This window comes from Phyllostomus hastatus, unplaced genomic scaffold (genome assembly GCF_019186645.2).
Source record: "Phyllostomus hastatus isolate PE091 unplaced genomic scaffold, TTU_PhHast_1.1 phas_contig_58, whole genome shotgun sequence".
NCBI classification, from domain to species: Eukaryota; Metazoa; Chordata; class Mammalia; order Chiroptera; family Phyllostomidae; genus Phyllostomus; species Phyllostomus hastatus.
This window is the reverse complement of record NW_025333916.1, coordinates 25,227,502-25,244,471: the sequence shown is the minus strand read 5'-3', so window position 1 is coordinate 25,244,471 and position 16,970 is coordinate 25,227,502.

Below are 16,970 nucleotides of genomic sequence, written 5' to 3'. Positions count from 1 at the left end.
GCTGAAGTGATCAAGGAGACATGCCACAGGGTCCAACAAGATACCTACAACATCAGGTCACCCTACCAAGACTGGGAGACATAGCAGATCTACCTAATAGATAGAAATAAACACAAAGAGATAGCCAAAACTAGGAGACAAAGAAACATACCCCGAATGAAAAGATGGGAGAAATCTCCAGGAAAAGAACTAAATGAAATGGAGGTTAGCAATTTACTAGATACAGAGTTCAAAAAATTGGTTCTAAGGATGTTCAAGGAATTTAGTGAGAACAAAACAGCATGGAAAAAGGATGTATCAATAGAAACTATAAAAAAGAACAAGCCAGAAATAAAGTATCTGAAATGAAGAATGTACTAGAAGGAATCAACAGTAGGTTAGATGAAGCAGAGGACTGAATCACCAATTTGAAAGATAAGGTAGCAGAAAATACCCAATCAGAGCAGCAAAAAGAAAAAAGAATTTTAAAAAATGAAGATAGTTTAAGGGACCTTTGGGACAACATGAAGTGTACCAACATCCACATCATAACAGTGCCAGAAGAAGAGAGAGAGAATAAGGGATTGAGAAACTATTTGAAGAAATAACAACTGGAAACTTCGCTAGCCTGGTGAAGGAGACGGACACAAGTCCAGAAAGCTCAGAGAATCCCAAACAAAATGAATCAAATGAGGCTCACAGTGAGACACATCATAATTAAAATGGCAAACATTAAAGACAAAGAATCTCTTTGTCAGCTGATTTCTAAACAGAAACATTTCAGGCCACAAGGGATGGTATGAGATATTTAAGGTGATCAATAAGCAAGACCTACAACCAAGACTACTTTATACAGCAAGGTTATAATTTAAAATTAAAGAAGAAATAAAGAGCTTCCTAAAGAAGAAGAAGCTAAAGGAATTCATTACTACCAAAGCAGCATTACAAGAAATGTCAAAGGCTCTTCTTTAAGAAGAAAAAGAATTGAGAAAAGGCAGAAAACTGTACTTGAACAACAATAAAATTCAAAAGTACTTAATAAAAAATAAAAATAAAAAGATACAAACATAAAAAAATTGAATATAGGGATAAGTACTCAAAACTCATCATTTTAATAATAATTTTACTAAAATTTACTCTTAACTGTGCTCTGGAAGTTATTTACATCTCTTGTATCTGTATAGTAAAAATAGATGTATATAATGGCATTTCATGTTCAGTAACATTGTAGTGGTTTAAAAAGCAATGTGGTAGGAATATTTCCACTAAAGACATTAGCAGTCTATGAATCAGGAGTGTGGTTTTTTTGTTGTTGTTTTTGGGGGTTTTTTTGTGTAGATTTAGGAAAGTGTTAAAGAAAATGTTAATAAAGCAGATTAAATTTTAAATTGTGAACAATAAGAAAAGAATTAGGCAAAAAAGAAAGAAAGGAAGACTATAGTTATAAAGAATAAAATGGCACCCTGACTGGTGTGGCTCAGTGGGTGGGGCAGCATCTGGAACAAACCAAAATGTCTCAGGTTCTATTCCGCTTAGGGCACATACCTGGGTTGTGGGCCAGTCCCCAACAAAGGGTGTGGGAGAGGCAACGTGCTTGGGCTGAGGGTGCAGTGCGGGCAGAGTGTGGAGTCTAGTAGTGGAGTCTGGGAGTCTGAGAGTCTTTCCCTCTCTTTCCCCATCCCTTGCCCTCTCTCTAAAAAAATAAAAGGAATAAATTTTCAAGAATAAAATGGCAATAAGTAGATACCTATTAATGATCACTTAAAAAGTAAATGGTGTCAATGCACCAATCACAAGACATAAGGCAGCAGAATGAATAAGAAAACAAGACCCCTATATATACTGTCTATAAGAGACCCACCTCAGAACAAAAGATACTGAAAGACTAAAAGTAAAAAAATAGAAAATGATATATGATGCAAATGTAAATGAACAAAAAGGTGGGGTAGCAATATTTTTATATTGTATAAAGTAGACAATAAAATGAAGGGTAATAAAAGACAAAGAAGGACACTATGTATGATAAAGGGATCAGTCCAACAAGAGGATATAATCCTTGTAAATATTTACACACTATTTAGTGTATAAATATATAAAGGAAATCTTGATGACCATGACAGACACAAAGGCAGAACTTGATAGTAATACATTCATTATAGGAGATTCCCACCTCCTGAGACCCCAGCCCTTGCCATAGTTTTCCTGCAACTGACACTGGGTTCAAGAATCACGGCCTCCGCAGCTTTGGATGGAACAAGGTCATCACCAAGGCCTCAGAGCCCCAGAAACCCTCCCTGATAGGAGCCAAGTACCTCTGATGATCTGCGGAGGGAAGCTGGGCAGGCCCTACTCTGTCTCCTAACCAAGACATTGGTCCCCTCCCCGCCCCCCGCCAGGTGTACTCACGGTTGCAGCAACCCATCGCTTCACGTTCCTTGCAGCTCACAAAAAGCTGATGGCCTTCCTTCTTGAGCTCCTCTGGCTTGGGCTCTTCTCCCAGCGTCAGCCCACAGCACTAAGCCTAGCGCTGCCCTCCTACTTCTTGATCTTCACAGCACCCTGCCTGCACTGAACCCCCAGCCCAAGCCTGCATGTTGAGCCCAAATCTGCTTGCCAGGTCCAGCTATTTGCCTCAGGAACATGTGGCCACGTGGGGAACAGTAAACAGGTCACATGACCGGCAGGAAGAATGAGTGGAATGAATGGGCGGGGCCATGCTTCCACTGTGCTCTGTAGGGCAGGGCTTACTGACTTGTGAGCTGGGGCAATCAAATAGGGAATTTTAAGCGCCATTTAACTTTAATGAATGGACTTTCAAGATAGGAAATAGCAGCCGTGTATGACATACTAGATGGATTTCAACACAAAGTAGCAGAATATACATTCTTTTTAAGTGTACATGGAACATTTTCTATTATAGACCACATTAGAAGACAAAACAAGTCTCAGTAAATTTAAGACTAAAATCATATCAAACGTCTTCTCTTACCATAATGGTTGACCATAATGGTAAGAAACCAGAACAGTCAAAAGAAAAAGAAAAACACAAACACATGGAGGCCAAATGACATGGTTACTAAACACTAAATGGGTTAACAATGAGATCAAGGAAGAAATCAAAAGATACCTTGAAACAAGTAAAAATGAGAACACAACAACCCAAAATCTATGGGACACAGTGAAGCAGTCCTAAGAGGGAAATTCATAGCATCACAGTCCTACCTCAAAAGCAAACAAACAAAAAAATCTTAAACTAACTCTACACTTAAAGGAACTGAGAAAAAAAAAACAAAGCCCAAAGTGAATAGAAGAAAGAAAATAACAAAGATCAGAGAAGAAATAAAGGAAATAGAGTCTAAGAAAACAATCCCAAAGATAAGTGAAACCAAGAGCTGGTTCTTTGCAAAGATAAACAAGATTGACAAACCAAACTCATCAAGAAAAAAAGAGAGTGGACCCAAATAAATAAAATCAAAATTAGAACAGGAGAAGTAACAACTAACACCACAGAAATACAAAGGATTGTAAGAAAACATTGCAAACAATTATATGCCAACAAATTATACAATCTGGAAGAAATAAATAAATTCCTAGAAACACATAATCTTCCAAGACTGAACCAGGACAAATCAGAATATTTGAATAGACTGATTACAACTAGTGAAATTGAAGTAAAAATCAAAAAACTCCCCAAAAACCAAAGTCCTAGACTAGATGGCTTCACAGGTAAATTTTACCAAACATTCAAATTAAAACTAACACTTCCCCTTCTCAAACTATTTCAAAAAATGCAAGAGGAGAGAAGACTCACAAGCTTATTTTAGGAGGCCTGTATTATCCTAATTCCAAAACCAGATGAAGACACTATAAAGAAAAAAAATTATAGATCAGTAACCCAGATAAACATATATGCTAAAACCCTCAACAAAATATTAGCAAACTAGATAGAGCAATACATCAAAAACATCATAAACCATGATCAAGTGGGATTTATTCCTGGGATGCAAGGTTGGCACAATACACACATATCAATAAACATGATATACCACATAAACAAAATGAAGGATAAAAATCACATGATCAAAGCAATAGATATACAAAAAGGCATTTGATAATATTAGCACCTATTTATCTTAAAAACTCTCAGGAAAGTCAAGATAGAGGGAGTATATCTCAACATAATAAAGGCCACAAATGACAAGCCCACCGCCAACATCATGTTTAACAGGCAAAAACTAAAAGTGTTTCCCAAAAGATCAGGAATAAGGCAATGAGGCCCACTTTTACCACTCTTATTTAACATAGTACTGGAAGTCCTAACGACACCAATCAAACTAGAAGAAAAAATACAAGACATTCAAACTGGAAAAGGAAGAAGTAAAACTGTCATTATTTGCAGATGACATGATACTCTACATAGAGAACCCTAAAGGTTCCACTGAAAAAATGACTAGAACTGATAAAGGAATTCAGTAAAGTAGCAGGAAACAAAAAAAAATCCAGAAATCAGTTGCTTTTTTATACCCCAATAATGAACTATCAGAAAGAGAAACTAAGAAAATCCCATTTACAATTGCATCAAAAATAAAATAAATAGGAATAAATTTAACCAAGGATGTAAAAGACCTGTACTTGGAAAATTATAAGAAACTGAAGAAGATATAAATAAGTGGAAGCATATACAGTGTTAATGGATAGGAAAAACTTAATATCATTAAAATGTGCATACTACCCAAAATGATCTATAGGTTCAATGTAATTCCTATGAAGATACCAATGGTATATTTCACAGAACTAGGACAAATATTCCAAAAATGTATGTGGAACCACAAAAGACCCCAAATAGCCACAGCAATCTTGAGAAAGAAGGGCAAAGTTGGAGGAATCACACTACCTGATATCAAACTATGCTACAAGGCCATAATAATCAAAACAGCATGGTACTGACATAAAAACAGACATATAGATCAGTGAATCAAAATAGAGAGCCAAGAAATAAACCCATGACTATATGGTCAATTAATATTTGACAAAGAAGAGTAGAACTTATAATGGGGTTAAGACAGTCTATTCAATAAATGGTGTTGGGAAAATTTCACAGATACATGCAAAAAAAATGAAAGTGGACCACCTTTTAATACCACAAACAAGAATAAACTCAAAATGGATTAAAGACTTAAATGTAAGACTTGAAACCATAAAAATCCTAGTAGAAAACATAGTAAGTCTCAATCATTTCTTGTAGCAATACTTATTTTGATATATCTCATTGAGCAAGAGAAACAAAAGAAAAAATAAACAAATGGGAATACATCACACTAAAAATTTTCTGCACAGTAGAAGAAACCATCAACAAAATGAAATGACAACCCACTGAATGGGAGAACATATTTACCAATGATATATCTGATAAGGGGTTAATATCCAAAGTATATTAAGAACTTATACAACTCAACATGAAAAAAAACAAATAATCCAATTTTAAATGAGCAAAGAGGATATGTATATGGACAGGAGGCTTGTGAAAAGTTGCTCAAGTTCACTAATCATCAGAGAGATGCATATTAAAACCTCAGTGAGATATCACATCACACCTGTCAGAATGGCCATCATCAATAAACCAACAAGAAAGTATTGGTGAGCATGTGGCGGAAAGGAAAACCACATATACTATTGGTGGGAATGCAGACTGGTGCAGCCACTGTGAGAAAACAGTATGGAGTTTCCTCAAAAAATTAAAAATGAAACTGCCTTATAACCCAGCAATTTTACTTTGGGGAATACATTCCAAGATCCCCAAAACACTAATTTGAAAGAATATACATATCCTTATTTCACTGTAGCATTATTTATAATAGTCAAGATTTGGAAGTGCCCATCAGTGGATGAGTGGATTCAAAATCTGTGGTGCATTTACACAATGGAATACTTCTTGGTTGTCAAAAAAGAAGGAAATAAATCTTACCTTTTTTAACAGCGTGGATGGACCTGGAGAGTATTATGTTAAGTGAAATAAGTCAGTCAGAGAAAGGCAAATACCATATGATTTAACCTATATGCTGAATCCAATGAACAAAATAAACAAACAGAATAGAAACAGACTCATAGCTACAGAAAACAAACTGTCAGCCATACCAAACCAATTTCAAATAAATTAAAAATTTGAATGAAAGTAATGATATCATAAGAGTAATAGATGAAAATACAACTGAACAGTGTTATAATCTTGACATGGGAAAGGACATCAAGTATGACACAAATAAAAATGTTATGAAGGAGAAGTTAGATAATTACATAAAAATTAAAACCTTCAAACTTTCTTCAATATAAATAACAACAAATATTACACACATACACACAGAAAAAATAATCTACAAGGCCGGATACCCTAATGTAAACAGTATTTTGTTTTTGTGGTAGTATTATACAGGTGATTATAATTTTTTTTTATTTATCAGGATTTGGGGGGAAATTAACAGGTATTACTTAGTAATAAACTTATTTTAGATTATGTTAAAAATAATATATGATATGTTGCAATAGTGAAGGCTCCCTATTGAATCACTATTTTCCAGTAAAACATAGACTAAATATGTTTACTCAGGCAAAGAAAATGTTTTCCTAGCAGTTAGTTTATCCAAGTGGTCCTATTCCTAGACTTGCTTTTCCTCACCATGAAAAGGGCTGAAACTTGAATCCTTCATTGCACTTATGTATGTGGAGTTGATGTTCACTGAACACAGTTCACAATGACATTTGAGACAGGTTCTGTTGATGAACATGAAATTGGAAGCTTGACATAAGCAGCTTCCAACAGAATGCTATTGTAAAGTGTGTCGGTGTTCTAACTGATTTATTTTTTCTCTCTCAGGCTAAATTTCTCAAATTCCTGCTTTAGAGAAGAGGGCAAGGAGATATTTTTAGCTAGAAAATTCAGAGAAGAAGATGTTATGGTTCCTGTATTGCAAAAATTCAACATTTTTAGTGTTCAGAACTTATAAGAAATATAATCTACAAAAGAAAAGCACACTGTGTGATAAAGTACCAGTAAGGACTGCAAAAAGTACATGAAGATATTACATTAACAGTAGTAATAGTGACATTTATTGAGTGCCTACTATATACCAGGCACTGTGCTGTACACTTACTTACAGGGGTATCCAAACTTTTGGTGTCTCTGGGCCACACTGGAAAAAGAAGAGTTGTTTTGGGCCACATATTAAATACACAAACACTAATGAAAACTGATGGCAAAAAAAAAGGTTTTAAGTAAATTGACGAATTTCTGTTGGGCTGCATTCATAGCAATCCTGGGCTGCATGCAGCCTGTGGATGGCAGGTTGGACACCTCTGCTAGCCAAAAACAACTTCTTTAAAACCAACTTCTTTACTGATTACTTTTCAAAAAGATAATTCCATAAAAGTTAGATTTTTTTAAATTTCTCTAGTTTGTCACATTATCCTGAAAATTATTGCTGTTGAGCACAGACATAAATAATAATTAATAAAAATCCTAATACCTATTAGAGTTTTCCTAAGGAAGTTTTGGAATATAAATGAAGGTCTTTGAACTATTTTATTTTCCACACTGAAAAGCCACAGTTTATAGTAGGGTCAGATGCTAGATTTCCACAAGAGACTGGGAGGTGACAATGACAATGATGATGATGGCTAATACTTAATGAGCCCCTACTATATGTCAAACACTATTTTCTGTGCTTTATGTGTATGAATTAATTTAAATCTACCCAACAACTCTTTGAGGAGTTGCAAGTGTTCTCTGTTTTAAGCATAAAAAAACTAAAAACTTCTCCAAGATCACACAGCTAATGAGTAAGGATGCTGATAATTAATCCCAGACAGCCTGATTCTAGAGATTTTACACAATACACTGTGCCTTGGGGCCTGGCCTTTCAACTGCAGACCCCTTTGGGATGAGATGGGTTTTGAGATCAAGTTATCAGACTATAGAAATAGGTCTGCATCCTTTTTCCAGCACATCAAAATGAAAAACTGAGTTATTTGGGCAAAATCAGCCCCACACTCTAATATGAAATTTAACAAAAATGGGGGCAAGGGGTGCCTAAGTTACTAAGCTGGCTGACTTAGGGTTTTATCCTTTACTGTAGGATACCACAGTCCCTTGGATACCAGCTTCCTCTGTGACTACAAAGGGCCAGATTTTCACTTTGTGTCATTGCTCTTCCCCTGAGAAAGCTATTTTGTCTTTTATTTAAATCATGGAGGCATGGACTTGAATTACAGCATTGTAAAATGTAGAATATACATATTATTATATACAGTAGAAATATGAATTTCTGCTCCGTACCCAACATGGTATCTTCAGAAACACAGATGAGTCCATATAACGTACAAATTTGCAAGTTAGAACTGGATTCAAATGCTGTCCCCCACCCAACTTATTAGCTATGAGACCTTGGGTAAGTAACATAGCCTCTCTAAGCCTCAGTTTTCTCATCTTCAAGATGGAGGTAACACATTTGTACTTTATAGAATACTTAAGAGGACTAAATGAGATACTGTGTCTAGTACAGTGACTGGCGCATAGTAAGCCATTCCATAATCATTCATTGTGATTGTTTTCATCATTGCCTTCAGAATCTTCATAATTAGCCAGTGCCAGTTCTCACTGTCATCATTCCTCAGCATTAAAAGTGATTTTCAATGTGGCTGTCATCCTTGCCTTTAAACTGCAGAAGATGGGATGTAGAGATGCAAAACAAAGTATCCAGTAAGGCTATTGAATTTTCCATCTGAAGCATCTTATAAATTTGAACCAACAGGAAGGAAGGACAAGACAAGATGATAATGAGGAAAGCCCACCCCACAGAGCATCCGTGTGGCCAAAGCTCTTGCAATAAATGCAAAGCACATGAGACGGAATGTCCCCTTATGTCACAGCTGAAAACTGTAACGTAAATATTTTTGTCAGTTGGCTTAACTCTACAGATGTTTTTGAGGATTTGTTATTGAAACAGCCAATCCACTCCTGAATTTAAAAAAAAAACTTTTGGCAGTATTTAAAGTGTCAACTAATTAGATCCAAATTGCAGATGAACATTTTGAAATGTATGCATCACCCATTGAATACTGAGTGAATTATTATAAATAGAGTTCCAATTGCTGTGAAAGAAGGACACGCAATGGCATGCAAGTAAACTAATTTGTGAGCATTTATTAAACACCTCATTAAGATCTCCCTTCACAAAGGATCTTATACAATGGATTAAAATGATGGGTAGTCCAACAGTGTGCTCAAGGAAGGCACTCCACATGGGAATCAGAAAAAAACACTCTAAGCTTTGTCAGGATGCACTAATCCCACTTCTGTCACTAACTATGGAAGGTAGAAAAGTCCATCCTTTCTGTATAAATTGAGCCCCTGCCCTGTGGGCCTAATTTTCCCTGCAAACTTTAAAAACTGAGTTGGAATGACCTGCCATGATGCCACCCATTCTCATCCGCAGGACCCACAACTCCCTAAGAGCCCAGTGGGCAATATCACACATGTGTGCTGCTGTCTGCTCTGGATGATGGGTAGACAGGGTTTGATTTAGCCTTTTGGGATCTCAGTTTCTGCCTTTGGATGAGATATAGTCTTGGTAGCCATTTGCCAAAGTATATCACAATATGTATTAGAGGTGACAGAATTCTAGACTCATGTTTGATAAAAATAAAACAATTCCAGAAACCAAGTGGGAAAATCTATCTGCATGTTATGTAAAGATAAACATTCTAGCTTTTAGAATCATCCAGCAAGGCCCTACCTGTTCTATTAGGTAGTGAGTGCCCATCACTTTGGTATAGGTTGGTAGGTGTATTAGTTTCCCGAGGCTGCTGTAACACAAACTGGGTGGCTTAAAACAACAGAACCTCATTGTCTCATAGTCGAGAAGTTGGAAATCAAGGTGTCGATTGGCCATACTCCCTTTGAAGACTCTGGGGAAAAAATCATTCCTTGCCTCTTTTTAGTCTCTGGTGGTTGCCAGAAATTCTTAGTGCTTCCCGGCTTGTAGCTACATCACTCCGGTCTCCACTTCTGTTTTCATTTGGACTTCTCTCTTTCTTCTGTGTGTCTCTCCAAATTTCTCTTCTTATAAGGACACCAGTCATAGGGTATGGGGCCCACGCTAATCCAGTATGGCCCCATCTTAACTTGATTACATCTGCAAAGACCCTATTTCCAAGTAAGGTCACATTCACCAAGTAGAGAGGGTTAGGGCTTCAATCCAGGCTTAGGGAGGTGGGGAGAGCACAGAGTTCAACCCAAAAGAGTAGATATGATGAGTTGACTGAGAGACTTATTCTACTTAATGAGATTCTAGGAGTTTGTAATTACTTTCTACCAAAATTATTCATTAATTGGACCAACAATTATTAACTAGCTCCCTTAGTACTGAACAGAAATAGTAAGTACTATTCTATTTGGGGTGTTTTTTTTAATGTGATGTTTTGTTAATTCTTTAACTCTTCTATTTTAGGAGTGATTGGGGAAACTTAGGATGTTGCCTGGGGTCAGAGCAAAAGTTGTTAATTTCTGTGTCTTTTTAATTTACATTCAGGCTTATGGGCTTCCCATTTGCTATGTATTCAGAAATACAGATGCAGATATATATTACCAGACTTATACATTAAACATGAGATAAAATAAACTTTTAAAAATATATTAGAGTTTTGATGTTACACCAGAACACAAACATTAGCCTCTTATTTGCCTTTAGAAAATGACAGACTGGTGTCACTGATAAATCAAGAAATAGCCTTATGGCTTTAAACCTACTCTCCTATGCTAATCTATATGTAATAATGATGGGAAATGTGGTGTTTTGGATTCTTACACTAAAGTGATTTAGCTTCACTGTTTTGTTTTGATAGGCAGTTTTTGTATAGACCTAGTATACTCTAGGGTTTCTCAGCCTCAGCACTAATGACATGTTTTGCTGGGCAATTCCTTTTAGGAGGACTCTCCTGTGCATTGTAAGATATTGAGCACCCTCCCTGGCCTCTGCCCATTTAATGCCAATAGCACTTCTGCCCGTCCACCCCCGCCCACTCGGTGTGACAGCCAACAATGCTTAAAGACATTTCAAGTGTCCCTGGAGGGGATGATTGTCAATATTACTCCAAGAAGGGAATCATTGCTTTGCCAATTTTACTTAATGACATTCTTAATCATTGCTCTCAAGTTTGTTTCCTCAATCTACCCAAATCCATTTAAGACTCCAACTCAATTTAAGACTAAGTCATGAATAAAAAGATCAGTTAAGGTTTAATTCTCATACTTTTGGGTCTCATCACCCATTACCACTCTTAAAAATTATTGAGAACCTCAAAGAACTTTTGTTTATGATGGGTATAATTTATCAATGTTTACTTCATGAGAAAAATTGATATTGATATATTTATTTAAAAGCAACAATAATAAACTCATTACATGTCTATGTAAATAGTATATTTTATGGAAATTAACTATATTTTTCCAAAAAATTTAGTGAGAGAAATAACACTGTTACAAATATCTTTAATGTTCAGCTTAACTGAACACAGCTGGATATGATATCTACTGTTATTTTGGTTGAAGTATATAAAGAAAATTCTCAGAGGTATATAGTTGGAAAGTGGAGGGCTATTTTAATGTTCTTTCAAGTAGTTATGGATACTTTTCTTTAATATTTTCCCAAACTCACTAAGTAGTAATTTCTTAAAGGTTATTTCTTCACATTAAAATTATTTTGTCTACCTTTCACTTTGACTGGATCTTTTACCTCTGCATTGGTCATTTGTAAAATGTTGGTTCACTGAATTATGTGGTTCTTCAAAATGTTGACACACTTATTATTGATTTTATTGTTTTAACATAAAAAATTATAATCATTAACACCACTACCAATCTCACAGGCAACATCTTTAAGTATTAGGATGTTGTCAAGTTCCCAGTGACAAATACAAGTTTTCCAAAATTCTAATCTTTCTTGAAAGCTTGAATTTTATTATTGGTATCAAATACTGCCAGTTGTTTTTCTTGAAGTGACAGACTCACTTTACTAATTCTTGAAAAACTGTCTGACAAATGCTCAAATATGGATAACTAATTTTTCAGTCATTTCTTCAAAATAAAAAAAAATATGTTCTGTGAAAAATGGCTATTAGCTTGCAGACAATACAATTCATTCAATGTGTGCTTCTCAAGACAACCATCCTTCTTCAGGTGAGCAGAAATATTTTATGTGCACTTCCCATTTTGCCATACCAAATAGTTTTAAACCCTACTTAATAGTTAAGACTTAATACACTTAATCATTTTATACTTTATCAAAGAAATTCTTAAGTGAAGAATACAATGTCTGCTATCATAGTTTAATGTAATTGTCTTGGTTTGTGCCCAAGCACAAGCATGAATTATACCATTGCTGCAAATATCAAGATAGTGTAAAAAACAAATATTTTAGAACTATACATTTCTTCTGACCATGGGCACCCCCAGGGGTCCTCAGACTAACTTTGGGAACTGATGGTCTGTGAAGATCATTCTATGCTACACTTGATTTGAATAATACAGAAAATATCTTCTGATAGTCATACACAATGGTAGATACACTTCTTCAAACTAGAACTTTGTAGATTCCAAAAACTACATGGCATTCTAAGAACATACCTTCCCCTACCACCAAAATTCAGAGAAAACATGGAGTTCTCCTTGACAAGAGTCTCAGAAGTTAGAAATGCTTCTGAAATATTTTAGTTTCTCTTGATGGAGTTGACATTTGTGAATTTACGTATATCTATTTTAAAATTTTTTCCAGGCAAAGCCAAGCTGTGAATCTAGGCTGGCTGCTGCTGGTGCTGGGAGGTACGGGAACTGTGGGCTCACTGAGGCTGGCTGTTGCTTGTTTGAGAGGATTAGGAAATTGTGAAGCAGGAGCCAAGACCAACCATTCATATGGAAAAGCCTCTGTTTGGGTGGGTCCATAAGTTGGGTGGGACAGAGTCTCAGGGAATCTCCAGGGTGGGGCAAACAGTGTTACCCAGGTTGATGGAGTCACAGATATGGCACCAGTCTGCCAGCTCTGTGGCTCTGTGTGGGAAGAGTTCAGGAAAGAGACAATAGCCTCTGCCCACCTTTCTGTCTGAGAGAAAGCTGTCCTCCAGCTCTCACCTTGATGCCAGACACTTCAGTTCCTCCCTATATGCCACCAGTGCCTTTCAAGCTGCTACACCAGTGCTGTACCTTAGAGGGAGTGAGTCTGAGTAAGTCCATGTGTGGGTTCTTTAAGAGGAGTTCCAGAAGTTCCTTCCACTGACTCAATCCCCACTGGTTTTTGCAGCCAGAAGTTATGGGGACTTAGCTTCCTGGCTCTGGAATCCTGGGGTGGGAATGGGGCATGGCGTGGGGCTAGTACTCCTTGCTCCTGGGATATTCCTCCCAAATTTTTATCCACCATGTGTGGATGTGGGACCAGCCCATTCCACATCTTCCCCTCCTCCTACCAGTCTGGATGGATGTGGTTTGTTTAATTCTGCCATTGTCAGACTTCCATTCAACTTGATTTTTGATGGTTCTGAGTTATGGTTGTTCTATAGTTTAGTTTAATTTTGAGGTGGTTGTATAAGGAGGTGAGCCATGTTTACCTATACTGCCATCTTGACCAAAAGTCCATCAATACTTTTCAATAATGACCAATGCTGCTCTTAACTTTAGTATTCATGTCTCTTGGTACATACGTGCAAAACTTCTTTGGGGCTTCAGTTCTCACAGTGTGATCCCTGGGCCAGTAGTGCCAGCAATACTTGGGAACTTGCTAGAGGTGGAAATTCTTGGGCCCTACTCCAGGCCCACTGAATCAGTAACTAGGGATGGGCCTGGAATCTGTGTGTGTGTATGCTTTTAACTCCTCATCCAGGGATATATTTTATTGATTTTAGAGGGAAAGGGAGGAGGAGAGAGAAACATACTGTATGTGCTCTGACTAGGTATCCAACCGCAACCTAGGTATGTGCTCTGACTGGAGATCAAACCCACAACACTTTGGTGTCCCAGATGATTCTCCAGCCAGAGCAGGAATGTGTGTTTTAAAAAGCCCTATATGATTCCGATGCACACTCAAGGTGAAGAACCACAGATATAATATGAAAATGAATTTGGCAGTTTCTCCTTGTAGTTCTGTTCATATTTAGTTTATATATTTGGAAGCCACATTATTGAAATACATGAATTGGAGTTGCTATATCTTCCTGACAAACTGAAACATTTGTAAAAAAGAGTAATTCACTTTATTTCTGGTAATGCTTTCAGCCTTAAAGTCTATTTTGTCTCAGAATAGGTTTACTTTACTTATTTATTTATTTATTTTTGCTATTTATTGTCTAGTTTTCCATCCTTCAACTTTTAATTGGTTTTTTAAAGATTTTACTTATTTATTTTTAGAGAGAAGGGAAGGAAGGGTAAAAGGGAGAGAGAGAAACATCAATTGGTTGCCTCTTGCATATGCCCCAATCTGGGGCTGGCCCGCAACCCAAGCATGTACCCTGACCAGGAATCAAACATGCAACTTTTTGTTTTGTGGCATGATGCTCAACCAGCTGAGCCACACTGGTCAGGGTGACTGTTAATCTTTAAGTTTTAGTTGAATATGACCCTTGTAAACATTTTTAAAAATCCAATCTTGATAGTCTTATAATTGAATTTATTCCACCTCCATTGATTACTGATCTATTGTAATTCATTTCTACCATCTTATCTCTACATTCTATTCGCTCTGATTTTTCTATTTTGTTTTTCTCTTTTTGCTTTTTGGGGTTGTTTGAGATTTACTTTTTCCTTTGGTCCATTTTTGCTATGCTTGTTTTGTACTTTCAGCGTTTTTCCTAGAAATGATTTTCATATGCACATTTAATTTTTAAAAGTCTAAGTTTAATTAGCATTTCTACTCTGAATAGAAAGTGTATGGTGTTTTAATATGAAATGGTACTCCTACTATATCTTAATTAAGGATTTTAATTTATTTTTAACTCCATTAACTACACATTGTTGTTTTATTCCATTTTTCAGGTTTAGATATCAACATATTACTATTTTGATGATCATTAATTTTCCTTGTAATTCAAGTCTTCTGAGATCTTTTTTTTTTTTCATGAAACATCTCTGGTAGGAGGGAGTTTTTTAGTGAAGGTCTGGTAGTAGCAAATTTTCTGTTTTTGTGTGAAAGTTCTCTTTTTCATCTTATTTTTAAGTGATAGTTTTACTGGGTAAACAATTCTATCATGACAGTTATTTCATCTTCAGCAGTTTAAAAATAGTATTCAAATGTCTTCTCATTTCATGTCACTGTTGAGAAGTCAGCTATTTAATTGTTCTTTTGCAGTAAACCTGCCTTTCTGTCAAACGGATATTCTTTATTTTAGTTCTGCAGTTTTTCTACAACATCTCAATGAAGGTTTCTATTTAACTTGCCTGGGATGTGTTGACACGCCTGAATCTAAGAAGTGGTGTTTTTATAGCGACAGCACTACAATTTTCATGTAACTTGAAATCCGTTAAATTTTTCTGTCATCTTTTCTGGCAGTCTGATTACATTGGATCATCTCACCCTATGCTCAATACCTTTAGACTTCACTTCTATATTTTCATTCATTTTCAAATCCTTCTAGTTTTCTTTAATTTTATGTCTGGTAATTCCAACATCTCTCATGTCTGTGGTTCCATTTCTATTCTTTATTGTCATACTCATGCTGGCCTGTTTTTCCATGTTACTATTACTGGGGAAGGGAGGGGGCAGGAGTTAGAGAATATGATGGCTGGTGTTCCTTGGCACTTGACGCATAGGAATTCATTTGAAGCCTGGGTTTAAAGAGGATTTGTGTTTGCTTCTGCCAGGCATCTGGGGACAATACCAATTTGAAATCTCTTAAACACTGTATAGATATTGACAATTGTGTCCTCAAACCCATATGGTTAGAAATTCTGGAAGGAGCCATTTAAAAATACTTTCATCTTTATTTTTATTTGTATTTCACTGCATTAGTTTATAGTGTCTTTTCCTGCAAGTCATATTAGAGCCTCTTTGAGAATATTTTAAAATTATGACTACAAAATGAAAGGAATACATTGAAGAACATCTAAAGGCTAGTTAATTGTAACATCAGATTATTTTTAGATGAAACTTTGCTAGGATCTCAGGCAACACAATCCAATGTGTTTTGCTTTTAAAGTAGGTTTCAGGGAATTGCCTAAGGCAGTGATAGCAGAATGAATTGATTTTAAAGAGTGCTTAGGAAGGCTCCAAATGTGAATGAGGAAAACATGGAAGAAGTTCCAAGTCAATGTTACATATTTACACAGAAGTTAAGATCCAGAAACTTAGAAAAATCCATCCTGGGTTTGGTTCCCAGTGTGAATGGGCAGGATGGAGTAGCATGGGCTTTGTGTAAAATAAAATAATAAAGCTCCAAAATATAAGAGAATCTGTAAGTATAGAACAATGTGTATGGAATGCTGCCTTTCATGTAGAAATTGGAGGGAAAGGACATGCATTTGCTTGCTTGTGCATATAATACCTATGGAAGTACACCCAGGAAACCAAAAATGTTGGTTGCCTCTGGAGATGGGAACTGGATGGTAGGAAACAGAGGTGATAGAGATTTTTACATGTGTATCATTTTGAACCTCTTGAGTTTTGAATCATGAATATATATTAAAATAAGTAGACATGTGGATACAGAGATTGATATATATATATATAAAGATAGGTACAAAGAAAAGTCAATGAGTAAATGAATGAAAGAGTGAGTGAATATATCCCCTAACTAGATGTGTCACTTATTAGGTGGCCTAACTCCTATGTGCCTTCATATCCCCATCTGTAAAATGGGGATAGTGGCACCAACATCATTGGGTTATTATGAAAATTCAGTAAAATAAGAAAAGTAGTTAGAGCAAAGTTTGCCACATAGTAAGTGTACAAAACATGTTA